At 40.9% G+C, this 19715-nt stretch overlaps 1 pseudogene; it reads left to right on the forward strand.

The window, feature by feature from the left end:
• Window positions 1-716: 716 nt before the first annotated feature.
• LOC138080736 (uncharacterized) lies at window positions 717-18555 on the forward strand (annotated as a pseudogene).
• Window positions 18556-19715: the final 1160 nt, after the last annotated feature.

The raw sequence follows: 19715 nt of genomic DNA on the forward strand, positions 1-19715 counted from the left end.
CTTGGCGTCGTGCAGCCGGCGATGAGTAAGCTCACGTGGCCGTGACCGTGGCCGGCTTGGCCGGCAGACCCAGGGGTGCTTAGGTCCTCCCGCGTGAGAGGGTGGAAGCCGAGACCGCAACCAAGTGTGCGGAGCCCGGCTCAAAGCCGCGGACCTGGACTAAGGGGACGCGGGTGTTGTGGGGACTCGTTGAGAAGTTCGCTTTTAGAATGGCACATGCAGCCTTTTCTGGGTATGAAAGTGGCCGCTGCCATTGGGGAATGAAGAGGAGGCGGGGGCCGTGTGGTCGATGGTGCGCCTTTCAGAGCGTAGCTTTCCATTTGGTGCGTGGGGTCTTCCGGGTGTATCCACCAGTGTGAATTAGGCCGGCTACTTGTTTGGGGGACTTGCGGGCCTGGATCCTGTGCAGCAGGAGTGGTACCGCCCTCGACTGCCTTTGGGATATACTGCCGCATTTCTTAGCATTGCCCTCGAGAAAATAACCGAATTGCCCTTTGGAAAGGTTGGTCCAGACCATGGCCTTCTGAACTCTTTGCCAGAACCTCCTGTTTAGAAATCTTTGCTACTTGAGAAGCTGGAAAAGTGCTATCTCATGGTTGCTTTTCTTTGTTGACTGGTGAAGTTGGGCGTTTTTGTCACTTTCAGTCAAGACTAGTTGAGCTTGTGCTCTGGACCAGGAATTGAGCTGTGCAATGACCCCGGAAGCCAGCTGAATCATGGTCCCTACCCTGGGGAAGATGACTGTCACCACATGGAAATACCAAGTGTAACTGACTATAGCAACCTGATTTGGGTGTCAGCCCCGAGAGTACAAAAGATGAAATGATAACCTCTATGTGGGAGGAAGGTGGGAGTCAGAGTAGATGTCCATAAAGAAGTAGAATTTGAATGAATCTTTAAATTTTTTTAGTTCACAGGTTTCTAAAAATCATAAATGAACTGCATGCTAATTTATATACAAAAATTAATAGGAAAGAATCCATGGAAGTGTTAATATTTTTATTCAGGTAAAGAATTTAAATGAAATGCTCACAATTATCACTACACAAGTGAGAATCTGTTTGGTATAAACGTTTTTAATCACAAATGATTATGGCTTGTGAAAATGAAAGAGAGCTTTAAAGGGTTTAAGAATAGCAGATATAAGGAACAACCATTACTCCTAGCACTTAGCTCACCTAAGCAAAAATCTCTCTCCACTGGCCTGGCCTGATTGAGACCTTGTTTTAGGGGACATTGTTATGGCTTGTTAAGTGGCAGGAAGTCATTAGAAATCTGTGCCAGACTTCCCTGGTGGTCCAGTGATTAAGAATCTGCCTTGCAATGCAAGGGACACATAGTTAAATCCCTGGTCCTGGAAGGTCCCACATGCTGTGGAGCAACTAAGCCCATGCACCACAACTGCTGAGCCAGTGCTCTAGAGCCCCATGAGCTGCAACTACAAAGCCCACATGCCATGCGGAGCCCATGCTCCACAACGAGAAGCCGGAACTCTCCTCCACAACTAGAGAAAGCTCACATGCAGCAATGAAGACCCACCACAGCCAATAAAGAAAGAAAGAAATCTGTGCCAGTGGAACTTGCTGGAAACCAACCCTTCAGAACTTGCTGGCATTTCTAGGATGCGAGGGAAAGCTATTCCTGGGGCGGTGTCTCTTGGAAGCATCTGTTATAAAACTGCCTAATAGCATGCTAGGGGAAACTGCTGACTGCTGGGTGATTCCACCCACCAGACGAAACAGGAGCTGATGCTGGAGAAGCTGTGGTACTGCAGGAATATGCCAGAGAGCACAGTGGAACCTCCAACCAAATCTCATTTCTTCTGCAGTGCTTCTGCAGGGCATTCTGCCTACAAAGCTTGTCTTCATGATAGATGGCAAAGGAAAAATGTTTTAAAGGCCTAGATCCATTTTCTCAGAGCAGGCAGCAAAGGGTGAGTTTAGAGCTGAGTGGCGATACATTGATAACTGGCCCAGAGTCTCATGAGAGGTTTTAAGATGAACAAATTCATCAGTAATAGCAGTAAGATAGAGTCTGCCTGGGCCCAGATGGCTTCACTGATGAGTTCTGCCAAATATTTAAAGAATTAATAGCCATTAATACAAACTCTACCACAAAAATAGAAGAGGGAACATAGCCTAATTTGTTCTATGAAGCCAATATTACCCTAATATCAAAATGAAAGATATAACAAGAAAAGAAAATCATAGATAAGTATCCCTTATGAATATAAACACAAAAATCCTCAACAAAATACTAGCAAACTGAATACAGTAACGTACAAAAAGGGTTACATACCATGACCAAATGGTATTTATCCCAGGAATACCTGGTCTTTTAACATCTGAAATCAATCAATATAATACACCATATCAATAAAATAAAATCCACATTATCATCTCAGTACATGGATGAAAAGCATGTGGAAAAAGTCCAACATCCTGCTATGATAAAAAAAAAACAAAAACAAAAAAACACTGGAATTAGAAAGGAACCACCTAAACCTAATAAAGAACAGTTATGGAAAAACCCACAGCTAACGTCATAATTAACTGTGAAAGAATGAAAGCTTTCTCCCTAGGGTCAAGAACAAGACCAGGAAGTCTGTTCTCTTCACTTCTGTCAGCGATGTATTCAAGATTCTATCCTGGGAAGTTTAGCAAGAAAAATAAAAGGTATCTAGATTGGAAAGAAAGAAGTAAAACTTGCAGGTGCTATGATCTGGTATATATAAAATTCTAAGGAATCTATTTTACAATAGGCAAGATAATTAAACATTTAGGAATAAATTTAATGAAAGAAATAACCTTAAAACCGTGGGAACTACAAAACACTGTTGAAAGAAATTAAAGATCTAAATAATTGGAAAGGTACCTTCATGTTCATGGATCAGAAGAATTAGTGATAAACAAATTTAAAGCAGTCCCTGTCAAAATCTCTACTGTCTTCATTGCAAAATTTGATAAATGGATCCTAAAACTTATATAAAAATGCAAGGGACCTAGACAAGCACCACCCCCTCCCCCCAAAAAACTGAAAAAGAATGAAGTTGGAGGATTTATACTTCTGCTTTCAAGATTTACTACAAAGCTTACAGTAATTAAGATAGCCAGAAGCATAAGCATAGATGTAGATCAGCAGAATACAGTTGAGAATTCAGAAGTAAACCCTCACAATTGTGGTCAGTTGGTTTTTGACAAGGATGCCAAGACGATTCATTGTGGGAAGAAAAATCTTCCAGTACTACTGTCCCAAGTAATGTTGGGACAACTGGATATCTACAGGCTAAAGAAAGATGCTGCATCTGTCTCTACTGGAACTACCAAGTTTATGCACACCCCTACGATGCAGAAACTGGTATATTAAAGTCGTCACATGAAGGAGTTTCTATACCTGTGAAGGAGTTTTATACCAGAAAGAGTCCCATTGCCTTCTTATCTTGTCAGATAATTCTCTAGCTTAATTAATATTTTATGTCACATATCCCGGCAGGAACTACTTAGTTTACTTTTCCTCTAGGCGAAAAACAATATATTTGAGAAAAAACATGGTTCCCACCCTTGAAAATGTGTGTCTCGCTTCTAATTTTCCTTTAAATAATGTAGGTGACGAGTTTTAAAAGTCTACAAGGTTTTCAAAGGAAAAAAACAGTGGTGGTTGCCAGGGGCAGGGGGAAGGGGAGTTCAAGAGTTTCAGTATGTGAAGATGAGAAAAGTTCCTCTAGTCCCTCTCCCAAGAGGCAACCACCTCTTCTCCTGTACACTTAGGTCAGACTCTAGGCATTACTTCATTATCAGAGTCTTAAAACAACTATGGCAAAAACAAAACTATGGCAGGTTTACAGAAGTTTGCTCTTCTTCCATTCTGGGAAAACCTTTTCCAAATCTCAAACTAAACATGATATTTTATATCCCCCCATACATGCAGGATTTTAAAACTGCTATACAGACTATAAATTTCATACACTTCAAATATACAATTAAGTTAGTTTTAGTAAATGTATTAGTAGTGCAACTATCACCAAAATCCAGTTTTAGATCACCTCAGTCACCCTAAAAAGATCCCTCATGTCCATTTGTGATCAACATCTTTCCTACCCCAGCCCCACACAGCCACTAACCTACTTTCTGTCTCTCTAGCCTTTTCTGGACACTTTACATAGATGGAATCACACAACATGTAGTTTCTTTGTGTCTGGGTTTTTTCACTTAGCATGATGTTATTTAGGTTCATCTATGTTTGTAGAATGTATTAGTCGTTCATTGCTTTTTATTTCTGAATAGTATTTTACTGGGTTTGTCAAAAAGTTTTGTCACGCGAGTGTATGTTCCAGTTCTTTGTCTCGTCACAGCAAAGATTTGGAGTGACAGACATTAAAGCCCCCTCGGCATGTCACAGCTCTCAGGTCTTAGATAGACCGTGTTATAGCTCTCAGGTCTCGAATGGACCATGTTATAGCTCTTAGACAGATCAGTGTTACAGCTCAGTGTTACAGCTCTATTTTATTTAGAAGATAGCAGGAAAATCCATCTTCAAGGCGTGAGGGCACGTCAATCCAAAGACACGAGGAGAAGAGCACCCCAGCGCGCCGGGGAGAGAGAGCGAGCTAGCTTTGGCTCCTGTATTTATATGTTTATCTCTCCCTGGGCCTGTCCTATGTAAATGGGGCCCCAGCCAGGAGTGTTGCTTGATTTACCTGAGGTCCTCACTCCGGTCCTCGGACCTTCTTTTGTTCTATTTTCGCGGGCTTTTCCCTTCATTGGTTTTTAGCCACCGCCATTTTGGACTCCTTTTTCCTGTTCTAGCGACCTAACAGTTTGTTCATGTTTTTCTGTAATATCTTATGGAAAAATCAAAATAAACTTTTTTGCCAACCCAGTATTTCATGGATACACTACATTTTGTTTATCCATTTACAAGTTGAAGGCCATTGGGGTTGTTTTCACTTTTTGACTCTTATGAATACTGTTAGCATTTGCATACAAGCCTTTGTGGATGTATAAGTTCATTTCTCTAGGATAGAGTACTTATGATAGGAATTGCTGGGCTTGTGATAAATTTATATTTAATTTTTTAAGAAACTGCCAAACTTTTCTAATGATGCTGTAGCATTTTACATTTCTCACACCAGTATATAAAGGTACTGGTTTCTCCACATCCTCACTAATACTTGTTATTGACCTTTTGATTAAAGTGGGTAGGAAGTATTAATTCATTGTGGTTTTATTTTTAATTTCCCAAATAAGTAATAATGTTGAGCATCTTTTCATGTACTAAATGGCCATTTGTATGACTAATCTGGTGAAATGTCTATTCACATCTTTTACCCACTATTAAAATGTGTTATTTGCTTTCTTATTGAATTATAAAATATTTTAAAATATATTCTGGGTACAAATTCCTTATCAGGTATTGATTTGCAAGTATTTTTTACTGGGTTTTGGATTGTCTTTTCATCTTTGTAATGGTGTCTTTTGAAGCATGTTTTAAATTTTGATGATGTCCAGTGTACCAATTTTTTCTTTTTGGATTGTGCTGTACTGGTTCCAAATCGGGAACGGAATACGTCAAGGCTGTATATTGCCACCCTGCTTATTTAACTTATATGCAGAGTACATCATGTGAAATGCTGGGCTGGATGAAGCACAGCTGGAATCAAGATTGCTGGGAGAAATATCAATAACCTCAGATATGCAGATGACACCACCCTTATGGCAGAAAGCAAAAAAGAACTAAAGAACCTCTTGATGAAAGTGAAAGAGGAGAGTAAAAAAGTTGCCTTAAAACTCAACATTCAGAAAACTAAGATCATGGTATCTGGTCCCATCACTTCATGGCAAATAGATGGGGAAACAGTGGAAACAGTGAGAGACTTAATTTTGGCGGGCTCCAAAATCACTGCAGATGGTGACTGCAGCCATGAAATGAAAAGATGCTTGCTCCTTGGAAGAAAAGCTGTGACCAACCTAGACAGCATATTAAAAAGCAGAGACATTACTTTACCAACAAATATTCATTGTAAGGACTGATGCTGAAGCTGAAACTCCAGTACTTTGGCCACCTGATGCAAAGAACCAAGTCACTGGAAAAGACCCTGATGCTGGGAAAGATTGAAGGCAGGAGGAGAAGGAGATGGTTGGATAGCATCACTGATGCAATGGACAGGAGTTTGAGTAGGCTCTGGGAGTTGGTGATGGACAGGGAGGCCTGGCATGCTGCTGTCTATGGGGTTGCAAAGAGTCAGACATGACTGAGTGACTGAACTGAACTGAACTGAACTGTACTATAACCACTGGTAGTGGAACCCTGATGCTGGGAAAGATTGAAGGCAGGAGGAGAAGGGGACAACGGAGAATGAGATGGTTGGATGCCATCACTGACACAATGGACATGAGTTTGAGTAGGCTCTGGGAGTTGGTGATGGACAGGGAGGCCTGGCGTGCTGCTGTCCATGGGGTTGCAAAGAGTCAGACACGACTGAGTGACTGAACTGAACTGAGCTAATAACCACTGGTAGTGGAACCGTGATGCTGGGAAACATTGAAGGCAGAAGGAGAAGGCTGTGGCAGAGGATGAAATGGTTAGCATCGCCAACTCAATGGATGTGAATTTGAGCAAACTCTGGGAGATAGTGAAGGATGGGGAGCCTGGTGTGCTGCAGTCCATGGGGTCACAAAGAGTCAAAAACAACTTAGCAACTGACCAACAACAACAAAATGGAACCCAGTCTCTATATTTTTGAATCATGAAGTATCTGATATTTTCACAAAATTACAAGTTTTAACCTATAGTTCACTGATAACAGCTGTCATTTTACACTTATCTAATGTCAAGTACTGTGCCTGTGTACATACCTCAGATGGTTTCATCAATTGGCTTTTTACATTAGCAAATGTAAGCTAACATTTTACAGACTTTTTAAAAATATGTATTTGTCCTATAGGTTTTAAAAAAATAATTAAATATCATTTAAAATTTGTTTTATTATGGAAGATTCCAAACATAAAAGTTGGCAGACTACTATAGTGAACCTCCATGTAGCCAAAATAGAACCCCAGTGGCCACCAGTCCTGCCACATCTGTACTCATGGGAAAAACAATTGAGTCAACATTTAATAATTAGGCAATTTTGTGTGAAAATTTCTGATGAGCTAATCCAGAACACCCAGTATGAGTTCAAAGATTGGAAAGAATAATATCACCTTTATGTTGTTTTTATTTCAGTGTAGTATCAAACTGGCAAACAAGCAAGGCAAAGAGTCAAGGACATGAGTCATGGAATCAAGGACATAGCTGCCCCTCCCCCTCACTTCCACAGAGATGTGTCCACAGTTCAGAGGTGACTGTGCCAGGTGAAAAGTCCAGTGTTTGGGGCTTAGTGCCCTGTGAAACTGGAAGATGGAGGTGGCTGTGTTTTCTGATTTTACCCACAATCACAGGAGGTGCTTCCTTCCTGTGCTAAGTACATAGTCCTATGTCCTGTTTCTTGGTGCATCATCAAGCAGACAGCAGGTCTTATTTTGAACTTCAACTTCCAGCTTCTCTTGAAAAAGATGTAACAGTACTGATCTTGAACTCATTCATGGTAGCTGAGGTCTGGTGTGCCCCAGTGGAGAAATACACAGTGGTGACATTTAATTTAAAGTTCAGAGGACAATACCTGTAAAGCTCCTACCAATAAGCCTGGTGAAGTACTAATGGAAGTTGTTCTTTTAAAATAGTATTCTGGTTATTCAAGGTTCAGAATGAAAATTTTGAAAGTGTTTAGGGAAATAGGAGGACAAGACCTGACATTTATAGATTAGTTTGGATTTAGGGATTAAAAAAAAAAGTAGTTGTTGTCCTTGACAATGAGCTTGTGTATACAACACAGCACAAAGATTATGAGCGTGGACTTGGGAGGTAGACTGCCTGGGTTTGAATCCTGCTCTGTGACTTGTAGGCTCTTGTGACTTATCTTTCCTATGCCTATTTTGAGATGGCACAGAGAATGAGAAATGTTTTCTCATTTCTAACATGAGAACAAGAACAGTACCAACATATCTTGAGTTAATATATAGATAAAGCAGCCAACAATAATATTAGGTATGTATTAAGCATTTTATGAGTGTTTACTTTTTGTTTATTTTTAAAATAAGCTTATGTGATAGCAGCTCTTTACTTCCGATTCCATTGTTTCCTTTGGGTTAGAGAAGGTTCATCGATTGAGAAGACATGTTTGCTTTCTCTTTCTTGTCATTCTGATTTTTCTTGGCAATGCATGAGTCCTATCTCAAGTATTATAAAAGTAAGCATCATGTTACATGTAAACTGAAACTGAGAGGTCATTTTGGTACCTCAGAGGACCTCTGCAGCCAGACCCTGAGAACTGTGTCATGAACAAGTCTCAGTTACTCTCAGTCCTACCTCTTTTTGTCTGTCTGCACCTCCTCCTACCACCAGTGTTATTCCTGACCCTCTATTCTGAGTCTTTTCTCCCTCTCATAGCTGCCGTTTACTCCGGATTTCTCTCTTGCTCCTTTGGTGCATAACTGAGCAGCATGACCCCAGTGACCTGGCTTTACCTCATGACTTTTCAGCTCCAGCTCTCATTGCTAGCTAGCTCACTCCTGATTTCCCAGTTCAGATCCCAAAGAGTATGAATCTATGTGGGCAGAGTTTTTTGGCCTAGCAGCCTCATGGACCAGTGGCCAGTCTGTGGCCTGGATACTCAGATACTTGCCCCACCCTAGCTAATGGGTAGGGAAAACTAAGGTAGAAAAGCTACGGAGTTTCACAGCCTGGGCCTTCCCCTTTAGTAGGATGTATATGCTGGCCCATAGGTGAAGTGTCAGATGTGAAAGGCAGGAAGATAGGCTGCTACAAACAGTAAGATAGAACCCATCGGGGGTCCCCAGAGGATGTGAAGTTGCTAAGTCGCTTCAGTTGTGTCTGACTCTGTGGGACCCCATGGACTGTAGCGTGCTAGGCTCCTCTGTCTGTGGGATTCTTCAGGCAAGAATACTGGAGTGCTTTGCCATATCCTTCTCCAGGGGATCTTCCTGACCCAGCGATCAAACCTTAAATCTCCTGTATTGGCAGGTGGGTTCTGTGAAGAGAGTTGTCCAGATCTTTTCTGTGGGTCTCATATTGAATATATAAGCAAATGTCAGTTGATAGATCGATAATGTACCCAATATACTTTAATCACACCTTTATTTTAAACCTGTAACACTTTTTAAAATATACAATATTTACTAAGTGCAAGGCTTTGTTTTAAGAGCTGTGTGTGTATTAACTCATTAAATCTTCATAACAGCTCTATGAGTTGGTATTATTATAATTCATACCTTATAGATGCGGAAATGGAGGGACAGAGAAGTAGCATGCCCCTGGTCACATAGCACATAAGTAGCGGAGTCAGGATTTGGACCCAGCCAGTTGAGCTTCAGACAGCTCTATATTATACTATCTTTCACAGTTGGATTACTGACCAGACTGAGTTTTCTAGGAAAGCATAATCTTGTTTTCTTGCACGCATTTTGGAACCTTGTATGGTAAAATGCATGAAGAGGCTACCCATTACAGAAGACCTAAATAGACATTTCTCCAAAGAAGACATGCAGATGGTCAACAGGCACATGAGACGATGCCCCAAATCTCTAATTATTAGAGAAATGCAAATCAAAACTCTAGTGAGCTACTACCTCACACCAGTCAGAATGGCCATCATTAAAAAGTCTACAAATAGCAAATGCTAGAGAGGATGAGGAGAAGAGGGAACCCTCCTACACTGTTGGTGGGAATGTAAGTTGGTGCAGTCACTGTGGAAAATAGTATGGAGATTCCTTAGAAAACTAAATATAGAATTACCATATGATTGAGCAATCCCACTCCTGGGTATATATCCAGATAAAACTGTAATTCAAAAAAGTACATGCATCCTTATGTTTATAGGAGCATTCTTCACAGTAGCCAAGATGTGGGAATGTCCGTTGAGGGGTGAATGGATAAAGAAGATGTGGTACATATATACCATGGAATACTACTCAGTCGTTAAAAAGAATAAAATACTGCCATTGCAGCAACTAGAGATTATCATTCTAAGTGAAGGAAGTCAGAAAGAGAAGACAAATACCACATGATATAACTTATATGGGGATCTAAAGTATGACACAAATGAACCCATGTAGTAACAGAAACAGAATCATGGACCTGAGGACAGACTGGTGGTTGCCATGGGGAAGGGGACTGAGGGAGGGATGCAGTGGGAAGCTGCAGTTAGTAGATAAAAACTTTTATATATAGAAAGGATAAACAACAAGGTCCTACTGTATAGTACAGAGAACTATATTCAGTATCTTGTGATAAACCATAATGGAAAAGAATATCAAAAATAGAGTATACATAGAAATATAGGTATGTATACACGTATGTGTGTATAACTGAATCACTTTGTTGTTCAGCTGTAATTATCCCAACATTGTAAATCAACTATAATTTTTTTAATGTAAAAAAAATAAAGAGGTTGCCCTTTTAGGTTTATGTTGGTTTTTCTCAGTTTTCATTTGTAAAGTTGTTAGTTTTCTATGTTTTTTAGTTAGATTCTTTTTTAAGAGACAGGATTCTAAAGTGAGAATAATGAAGACTTTGGAGTCAGATAGACCTGAATTTTATCTCTGTGTGACCTAATCCGTCTGATCCTTAGATTTCATATCTGTAAAGTACAGGATTGCTGGTAGTTTTGGGGAGTGTATGCAGAAGACCTGACACATACTAGGTGCTCATTATATGACAGTTATTATCATTGCTATTGGCAGCACGTGATATATATAAATCCTGGCCGTCATTTGGTAGCCTTAAAAGTCTTAAGAAAGTCTTCATGGCGTTGAAGAACCTCAGGAAGTTTTATTGTTATTAGGTGGTATCTGAGCTGGACTTTAAGGCAAGCACTGTAGATATGTTATTTGGACCATCATGCCCTCAATATCCTCTTCTCATGTCAGACATTATCAATGGATTACAGCATTATTTCTTGTTGAGCTCAGAATCCGTTTCATGATTGCTCAAGAGTTGGTGGTAATTAATGGGAATTGACCCCGGAGGTACTGTTTTTTCTTTAAGTCCAGATATACAAACAAGCTATCCAAGCCATTCCTTTGGTAGCCCATTCCAATCCTGTCTTTGTTTCCTTTCAGTCTCTTCTTCGCCTTGTGACCAATAGGTTTTGGAAAAAGTTGCCTCTAGTGACCCTGAACTTGCGCCTGTATGAGTCTCAGCACCAGGAAGAGAAGTCCAAACCCATCAGCCATTACCCCATTCCCTACAAAAAGGACCTGCCTTTTGACATTTTAGAGCTCATGGAGGAGATAGAAAAGAAGGTGAGACACTCACCTCATGCAGAGAGCCACAGCCAGTGCAGACCTTTGTTGGCTGGAGTGTAATCCCTGGAACTGATTGCCGCGGTCTGCCCAAGTTTCCGCTGTGGATGAGCCCTTCCTTTGGGGTTCCCAGTCAGAAGAACATGCACTTTTTCCTCTTGTCTTAGGCACAGCCCTTTAAGTTCTGGAACTCTGTCACTCAGTTCTCTGCCCACTGTGACTGAGGTGTGTTCTGTAGTTCCCTTTAGCGCTGTAATATGGTGTGGAGATAGAACCATGAGATATGTGCCAGATGCTTCAGTAAATGTGAGAGGTACCTTGATCCTTCCTGCAGTTATGTATTGAAAAATTAGAAAAATAAGCAAAACTTTCAAAAATAAAAATTCCACCAAAGTCAGCCACTTGTAGCACTTCTTCCCTATTTTTTTAAAATAAATATACATGCAACTTTTTTAATGAGATCATGTTAACATGAACATTTTTCTAGGTTAAAACATCATGTTTAATGGCTGCATGATATAGCACTGTATAATAGAGATGTTTTAATTTATTTCAGCAATCTCCCAATCTTGGATATTTGTGACTTGTAACAGATGTTTATGCAGATATCTTTTTGAACATCCCAGAATTATTTCTTGAGGATACTTTTTATTTATTAAAATTTTTTTTATTTGTTTTTGGCTGTGCTGGGTTTTGTGTTGCTGTATGTGGACTTTCTCTAGTTGGGGTGAGCAGGGGTAAGTATGCAGCCTTCTCATTGGGGTGGCTTCTCTTGTTGTGGAACAGGGGCTCTAGGTGTACAGGCTTCAGTAGTTATACACAGGCTTAGTTGCCCTGAGGCCTGTGGGATCTTTCATGACCAGGGATTGAACCTGTGTCCCCTGCATTGGCAGACAGATTCTTAACCACTGGACCACCAGGGAAATCCAAGGGTACTTCTTAAAGCTGATGCTTTATATTGTCAAATTATAAAACCCTTGTCGGAATGCGGATGTTTACTCTAAACTTTGTTTTTGAAACTTGGTGCTGAAACTTTGTGGATTTTTTTTCCAGACAGAATCTTGTATGTAAATCCATTTATAAGTATATAGAAACCCAGCTGCTCTGGTGGGAAAGGTTTGGAGCCCCCAGCCTCTCTCTCAGTACCTGTCTTTACCTCCTCACATCATCACCTCTTCCCTAGCTCGTGCCCCGGCAGACATAAATGGTTCTTTTACCATGTCTTCTAGATCAGTAATGAACTTTAGCATCTATTATCAGTTAGAGTGCTTTCAGCTACAGGTAACAGAAAATCCAATTCAGTTTATACAACAGCAAGGACAATTCAGTGTCTTGTATTAGCAGTAGGTCCAGACATAGGGTGATTCCTGGATTGTTAATCCAGTGGCTCAGTGATATCAAGGATCAAGTTCTTTGCCTTTTTTAGCTCTGACTTCCTTGATATGATAACTGTGTGCTCAGACTGGTGACCTCCTGGTCCCTGGGTATAACAGCAGCAAACATGACATCCTTGCATAGCTCCTAGAATGGATGTGGAGCTCACACCCTTTTCTCATATTCCTTTTGGGGAGAGAAGGCTCCCAGCTGATTTCCTTTCATTTCTCATTTGGCATAATGGTGTCACATGCCCATTCCTAGGCCAATCACTGACAAATAGAATATAAATAATTGGTTTAGATCAATCAGGACTCACCCAGTGGGGTTGGGGAAGGGTTTAACCTTCCCTGGAGCCCATGGAAATCTGATATCTGAACAACATCCAGTATCCACTGTCAAGGGAAGAGGGAAGAAATGGCTACTGGGTAGCAGTCAATAGTTGTCTGCCATAGTATCCCATTGGAAAACATACTGAGGGACTTCCCTGGTGGTCCAGTGGCTAAGACTGTACTCCCAATGCACGGGGCCTGGGTTCCATTCCTGGTCACGGAACTAGATCCCAGATGCTACAACTAAGAGTTCACATGCCACAACTAAAGATCCTGTGTGCTGCAACTAAGCCATCGAGCCACAGCCAAGATCAGATATTCCATGTGCCACAAAGACCCAGAGCAACCAAATAAATAAGTAAATAAATATCTTTTATAAAAAAGAAAAGAAAACCCAATGTCAAAATCGCAAACATGCCTCTTAGATTTGGTTTGGCTTGCGCAAGTCACTCAACCTCTCTGGGCCTTAGTTTCCTTATCTGTAAACTGGGATAATGATCCTTGCCTTACCTACCTTAGAGAGTTGTAGAGAAGAAAAAATGAGATGGGATGTATGAAAGAACTTTACAGAACTTTACTAATATCAAGGCTTGTTACTGATTTAATTCTTAGAAATAAATGAGCACCACCAGCCCCTCTGTGAAAAGGGGGGTAATAAGTATAGCCTAAATTCTAAGAAATATCATTTAGTTTATATACAACTCTCTAAATTTTATAAAATGCCTTACTAAAAAGAAATTACATATGCCTTTAGAAGTAACCCTTATAATTCCCTAAAACATGAAAGGATGTGTGGGTTGTGCTTTGACACAAGGCTGTGGCCTTCTTAAGACTGCACCTGGCATTCAGCAGACAGTATGGGAACTACCAGTTACTATTTGCCAATCCTGTTCTTAGTTGTCATTTTACATTTCCCTGTTTCTCTCCTTCCCTGCAGACAGGATTTTTACCAAATGTATTTAAAGTGTTGTCTCACTGGCCGTTGGAATACAGAGCCTTCTTTGCTTATTACAATGTCATCTGTAACAAGAAAACAGGTAAGTGGGGGGTGTGGGGGAAGTGTTAAGTCATTTTTAGATAAGATCCAGGTGCCTGCTTGCTAGAGTTCATTCCCACATAGTCCCAGATTACTGTGGAGCTAGGGAGAAGCTCAGAAGGACTGGAGCTGGCAGAGACATTGTCTGGATTCTGACGCTGAGGTCTGAATGTTACTTGATGGTTATAGGTATAGAACGGAAATAAGTTAGATAATAACTCTGGCTCGACTTTCTTTGTGTTCAAAGGCCCTGTCTGGCTCTCTACAACACCCTGGATAAAGTTCAGGGACTTTAGACAGGTAATCATGGATTTCTTGCTTAGGATTCAGGTTAGGCTGCTGTTGCTCAGACCAAGGACACATTGATTTAAACAAGGTATTTTTTTTCTCTGTCTCTCCTATAGTCTCCTATGAGCTTTTGAGGGGCAGTGTAGTGTTGTTTGCTATCTGGAATTGCCCTTGCTTACATGCTTATGTGGATTTACCACTACTATCTGCAGAAAAAGAAAGAAGGGTATGGATAGGTGGACACATATCTTCCTTTATGGTCATGACATGGAAGCCACACCCATCAGTTCCATTTACCTTCCATTGGCTAGACCTGCATCACATCTAGCTGCAAGGGAGGCTCTGTGGCCGTGTGCCCAGATAAAACTAAGGGATTTTATTATTAAAGGAAGAGTGAGCAGCAGAGATGGGAGGCAGCCTGGCACCATGACTCTCTATGGCTTGACACCAGCCTGCCTCCCAGCCTCATTTCCTTCAGCCTCTCTTCATGTTCTGTTCATGCAAGTCAAAGTGAACTGTGAATTATGCTTTACTCTCCAAAGCACTCCAGTCTCATGATATCTCTCCTCTTTAACTTGGATCACAATTTACTGTGCCTCTGGGCTGCCTTGTCTCCTATCCATGCTTTGTGAATCTGAACTTTCCATCAAAGTCCTTCTCACCTGCCTTCCCTTAGGAGGGACTCTTTCTCCTCTGACCTCCCACAGCCTCCCGCATCTGTCCTTTTCCAGTGGCATGCAGGGTGCTGTCTGTTGTATCTTCCACAACTGCCTCAGCCTGTCCATCCTAGAGGGAAGAGATAGGTCCTGTGTTCAAATCTGATTTTGCCATAAATCATGATGTGAGCTTCAACAGAGTACTTAAATGTCTCAGTGCCTTGGTTTTCTTACTAGTAAAACGGTATTAATATCTCCTCTGCAGAGCTGTTGTGAAGATTATCTAAAGTTCCCAGATGGTACCAGGTACCAAAGTGGACTCTCCCCTTCTCTGCTTTTCTCTGTGTAGAAGTAACATGGCCCCTGAGGTTGGAAAATGTCTTTTTTTTTTTAACCTCCTTTTCAAAAAGTGTCTAGTACCTGATGGGCCTCAGAAAATACTTCTTGAATTAGTAATTCATTCACATATTTTCTGAGCAACTACTATCTGTTAGACATTCCTCTGGGTATACAGTGGTGAACAAATCAGAAAAATGCATAGACTTTGAAGCATATTCCAGAGGGGAGAAAACAGTGAATGACTAGAAATAAGGGAACAAGTTGACTTCAGGAAGTGTTAAGTATTGTGAAGAAAATAAAATAGGTTAGCTCATAGCACAGGACTGGGAATGAATAAATGAGCAGGTAGGCGGGCAACTTGCTAAAATATGGCTGAGCCTGTTTAGGTTCTTCTGTGCTGCTCTCCAGGCTTATGGCAGCTCTTCTCTCTTCTCCCTCCCCAGGCCAGCTCAGCAGAGCTGACAAGGAGCTCATCATTCTGGTGACCAGCCTGGCCAACAGGTGCTCATATAGCGTGGTTGTCCACAGTGCCCGGTACAGGGTCTTCTCGAAGAACCCAGTGTTCTCTGACCAGGTGAGTGCCCACCTCCCAGTGCCAGTTTCCCATTCCTGTGCCCACCTGCTTCTGTGTGCACGTGATATTTGGGACGAGGGGATAGCTAAGCCCTAGCCTGTGCCAGACCTGACACACATTCTCTTAAACGCACACAACTCCCTAAGCTGAACCTTATTATAACCCTTTTACCTTTGAGGTTCAGACCTGGAATTAATGTGGGGTGCACAACTAGAATGGCAGAGTCCACTTTCCAAGTTTACACTCTCTCTGCTACATTGTATAGTATGCATTTTCCGGTATGAGTTTAGTCTTTGCATCCGTGTCTAGTCGCTTCAGTCATGTCTGACTCTTTGTGACTCTGTGAACTGTAGCCCAGCAGGCTTCTCAGTCCATGGAATTCTCCAGGCAAGACTGCTGGAATGGGATGCCATGCCCTCCTCCAGGGGATCTTCCCAACCAGGGACTGAACCCGCATCTCCTGCATTACAGGCAGGTTATTTACTGTCTGAGGCACCAGGGAAGCCCTTGTGAGTTTAGTCTGTCCACTAGTTATTCGTAATGGGCCCTAAACAGTTTTTTAAATTAATTAATTAATTTTAATTGGAGGCTAATTACTTTACAGTATTGTAGTGTTTTTTGCCATACATTGACATGAATCAGCCATGGGTATACATGTGTTCCCCATCCTGAATCCCCCTCCCAATTCCCTCCCTATCCCATCCTTCAGGATCATCCCAGTACACTGGCCCTAAGCACCCTGTTTCATGCATTGAACCTGGACTGGTGATTTAAGATTTCTTTTACTTCGTACAGCTGGCCCCAAGCTTGGGCTTGTCAGTCTCCCATTCTGGAACTGCCCCCATCTGCTCTTTCCCACCAAGACTGGTTGTGAAACGGGTCTCAAATCCCCAGCGAGCAGCTTACTCTTAACTTGTTTTGTCCAGAGTCAGGCTGTTTGAATGTCAGACATCATGCTAATTCTTCCCAGAGAAATGAACCGAGGATAAAGACACAGTAAACATGGGTTTGTCACCAAGCTTACAAAACCCTACTCATCCCTACAGTGAAATTCCTGATCTTTTGAGCCAGATGTTTCTTCAGAAACAGATGTTTCTGTTCTCTGCATTTATTCCTGAGGGAGGGTCATCAGTCTTTTCCTATCCTCCAATCTTCCTTCCTGACCCCACCTGAGTGGAGACCTTGAAAATTGTTCCGAGGGCCTCTGTTGCCAGCCAAAAGCTAAATAAGACAGGTACCTCATCACCTTTGCCCTTCTCAGAGCCGCCTGCTTATTCACCAGAACTTGGCTCATCCAGGACCAGTCTCAAACAGTCTCCCTAGTGATCATAGGATGTAGTCACACCAGTTGCTTAACTGTTCTTCTGATTTTTAGGTAGTTAGTGTGTGTGTGTGTGTGTGTGTGTGTGTGTGTGTTAGTCACTCAGTTGTGTCTGACTCTTTGTGATCCCATGGACTGTAGCTCACCAGACTCCTCTGTTCACGGAATTTTCCAGGCAAGAAAACTAGAGTGAGTTGCCATTCTCTTTTCCTGACCCAGGGATTGAAACTCAGGTCTTCTGCATTGCAGGCAGATTCTTTACTGTCTGAGCCACCAGGGAAACCTCAGGTCATTAATAGTTTCCAGTATTTTGCTTTAGTAAGGGTAATGATTATCAATATAGTCACTGGAATCAAATACACTTTGATTCATATCCCAGCTCTGCCACTGTAGCTGTGTGACCTTGGGAAAGTGTGTGAACTCTCTGAACTTCAGTTTCTTTGCCAGTAAAATTGGGAATGACTAATAAAAACCATTACTTCCTAGAATTTTTATAAGAATCACATGAGATAATGAATATGAAGCATTGAGCACATTCTTAGCACATAGTCATTGCTTAAGTATCAGCTATTAATTTATGAAATTAATAGCTGATACTTATTTGCAATTAAGTGGGGACAAAGGGCTAATTATCTGAGTTTCACTTTTCTCATAAAAAAGGTTGATATTTTCAGGCCCTTATGTATTAGGAGTCTTTGAATCTTGGTTCTGAGGTTTTTGATGCTATGGGTGTTTAGAGGAGAAAGAAGTACTTGTAGTTGGAGTGAGCAAAGATTTCCTGGTAGAGATAGAGTTCCAGGTTTGTATTATATTGAACTTGACCAAGATACTTCCTGTCTGTAAAGTTTATTTTGGCCTCACTTCACCTCTTTACTCTAATCTTAGGTTTTTTCATTAATGCTTCTTTTGTTAGGCCATGTGTTTTATTGGTTATGTTGTGATGGACAGAGATTCTGCCTCTAACTGTGTGTTTTCTTACAGGTCTGTATCAACTGGAGAAAGTCTGACCTCCCTGCCTGGGAAAAGGCAATGCTGGAATTTGCACTTGCTATTTCCCAAGCTGATGATGTAACAGATGACCATTTCAAAAAGCTCGAGGTGCATGGTTTCAACCAGGAAGATGCCTGAGATATAGCTGCAATTTCAGCTTTTTATGCCATGTCCAACCGCCTTGCTCATTTTGTCAATCTTGTTCCCAACAAAGAATTCTATTTGATGGGTAGAACCAATGATGTCAAAGACATCAGGAGTGAACCTGCTGCTCCAGAAATATAAAATCCTGAACAGAAAGGCCAGTGTTTACATTTCTAGCACATTTCATTATAAGACACCAGTTGGGAAGTAATTAAAAAAAATATTTAGTCAACGGATAGGGAAGAAAGTAAACAAATTTGTTCTCTGCCTGTTTAATGAGATTGATGCTAAAAGGACATGTGATGAATATCACATGTGCTTTTGCCTTTTTTTTTTTTCACTTTTGTTGTGATTGGAAAGGCACATCAGGATTGGAAAAGAGTATTGGGACAAAGGATTTCAGAAGATGCTTCAGGCATTTCTATTGAATTGATATCTGTGAATTTCAGCAGTTGAAGTTGAACATTTTTTAGTTTTTTAAAAATAGCATTGCATAGAAATTGGTCTATAGACTGCAGTTTGAAATAGATTTCTTGTTAACACAGTGGTGGTTAAGGGCTCTGAAAGGCAGTGGGTAAATAGAAGCAGGCACAGAGTTGTTCTGTCTTTAATGCCTTCTCTGGTAACCTCTAGTGATTTTTATTTTTTTCACTGAGAGGTTTTAAAATAATGGTGAAACATTTTAAGTAGAAGTGTAAGAAAAAAAAACCCAAACCTGGTATTACTAAATGACGTGTTCTGTGTGTTACCACAACCACCGCCTTAAATTTGTGGCTATCTTAACTTTTCAGGAATCATTTTCACTATCTAACTTTTAGATGTACATGCAAATCTACAGAATGTTGTTTCCAGTGGATTTCTTTAGATTCTCTAAGTTGCCAGTGAACAGTTCTTAATCAGTTTGGGAGCAATAGTGAGTTAATTTTGAATTGCCTGAGCTGTGAAACCTGATTATCTTGAGACAGCACAGCTCTTGTTGCAGAGCTCTGTTGGAATTATATCTTAAATACTTTGGAATATGTAACCTTTTAACATTGAGTTTTGAGGGAAGGAGGCAGAAAAAGGAAAGAAAGTTGAGTTTAATTTTACTTACTGAGAAAGTTAATAATGTTGGTAAATATCATGGTCAAAGTTTAATAGACCAAAGAAATTTTAGCCATTGGCCATAACTTGGAATCAAGCAGAGGACCTTTAATAAACATTTGTTGCAGTCAGAAGTTGTGGGTCACTAAGGAACATTATTTGTTAATCATAAAACAGACCTCTAACCCTTACATAAGGAATATCTCCGGAAGAATGGC

Source organism: Capricornis sumatraensis, chromosome 6, assembly GCF_032405125.1.
Source record: "Capricornis sumatraensis isolate serow.1 chromosome 6, serow.2, whole genome shotgun sequence".
NCBI classification, from domain to species: Eukaryota; Metazoa; Chordata; class Mammalia; order Artiodactyla; family Bovidae; genus Capricornis; species Capricornis sumatraensis.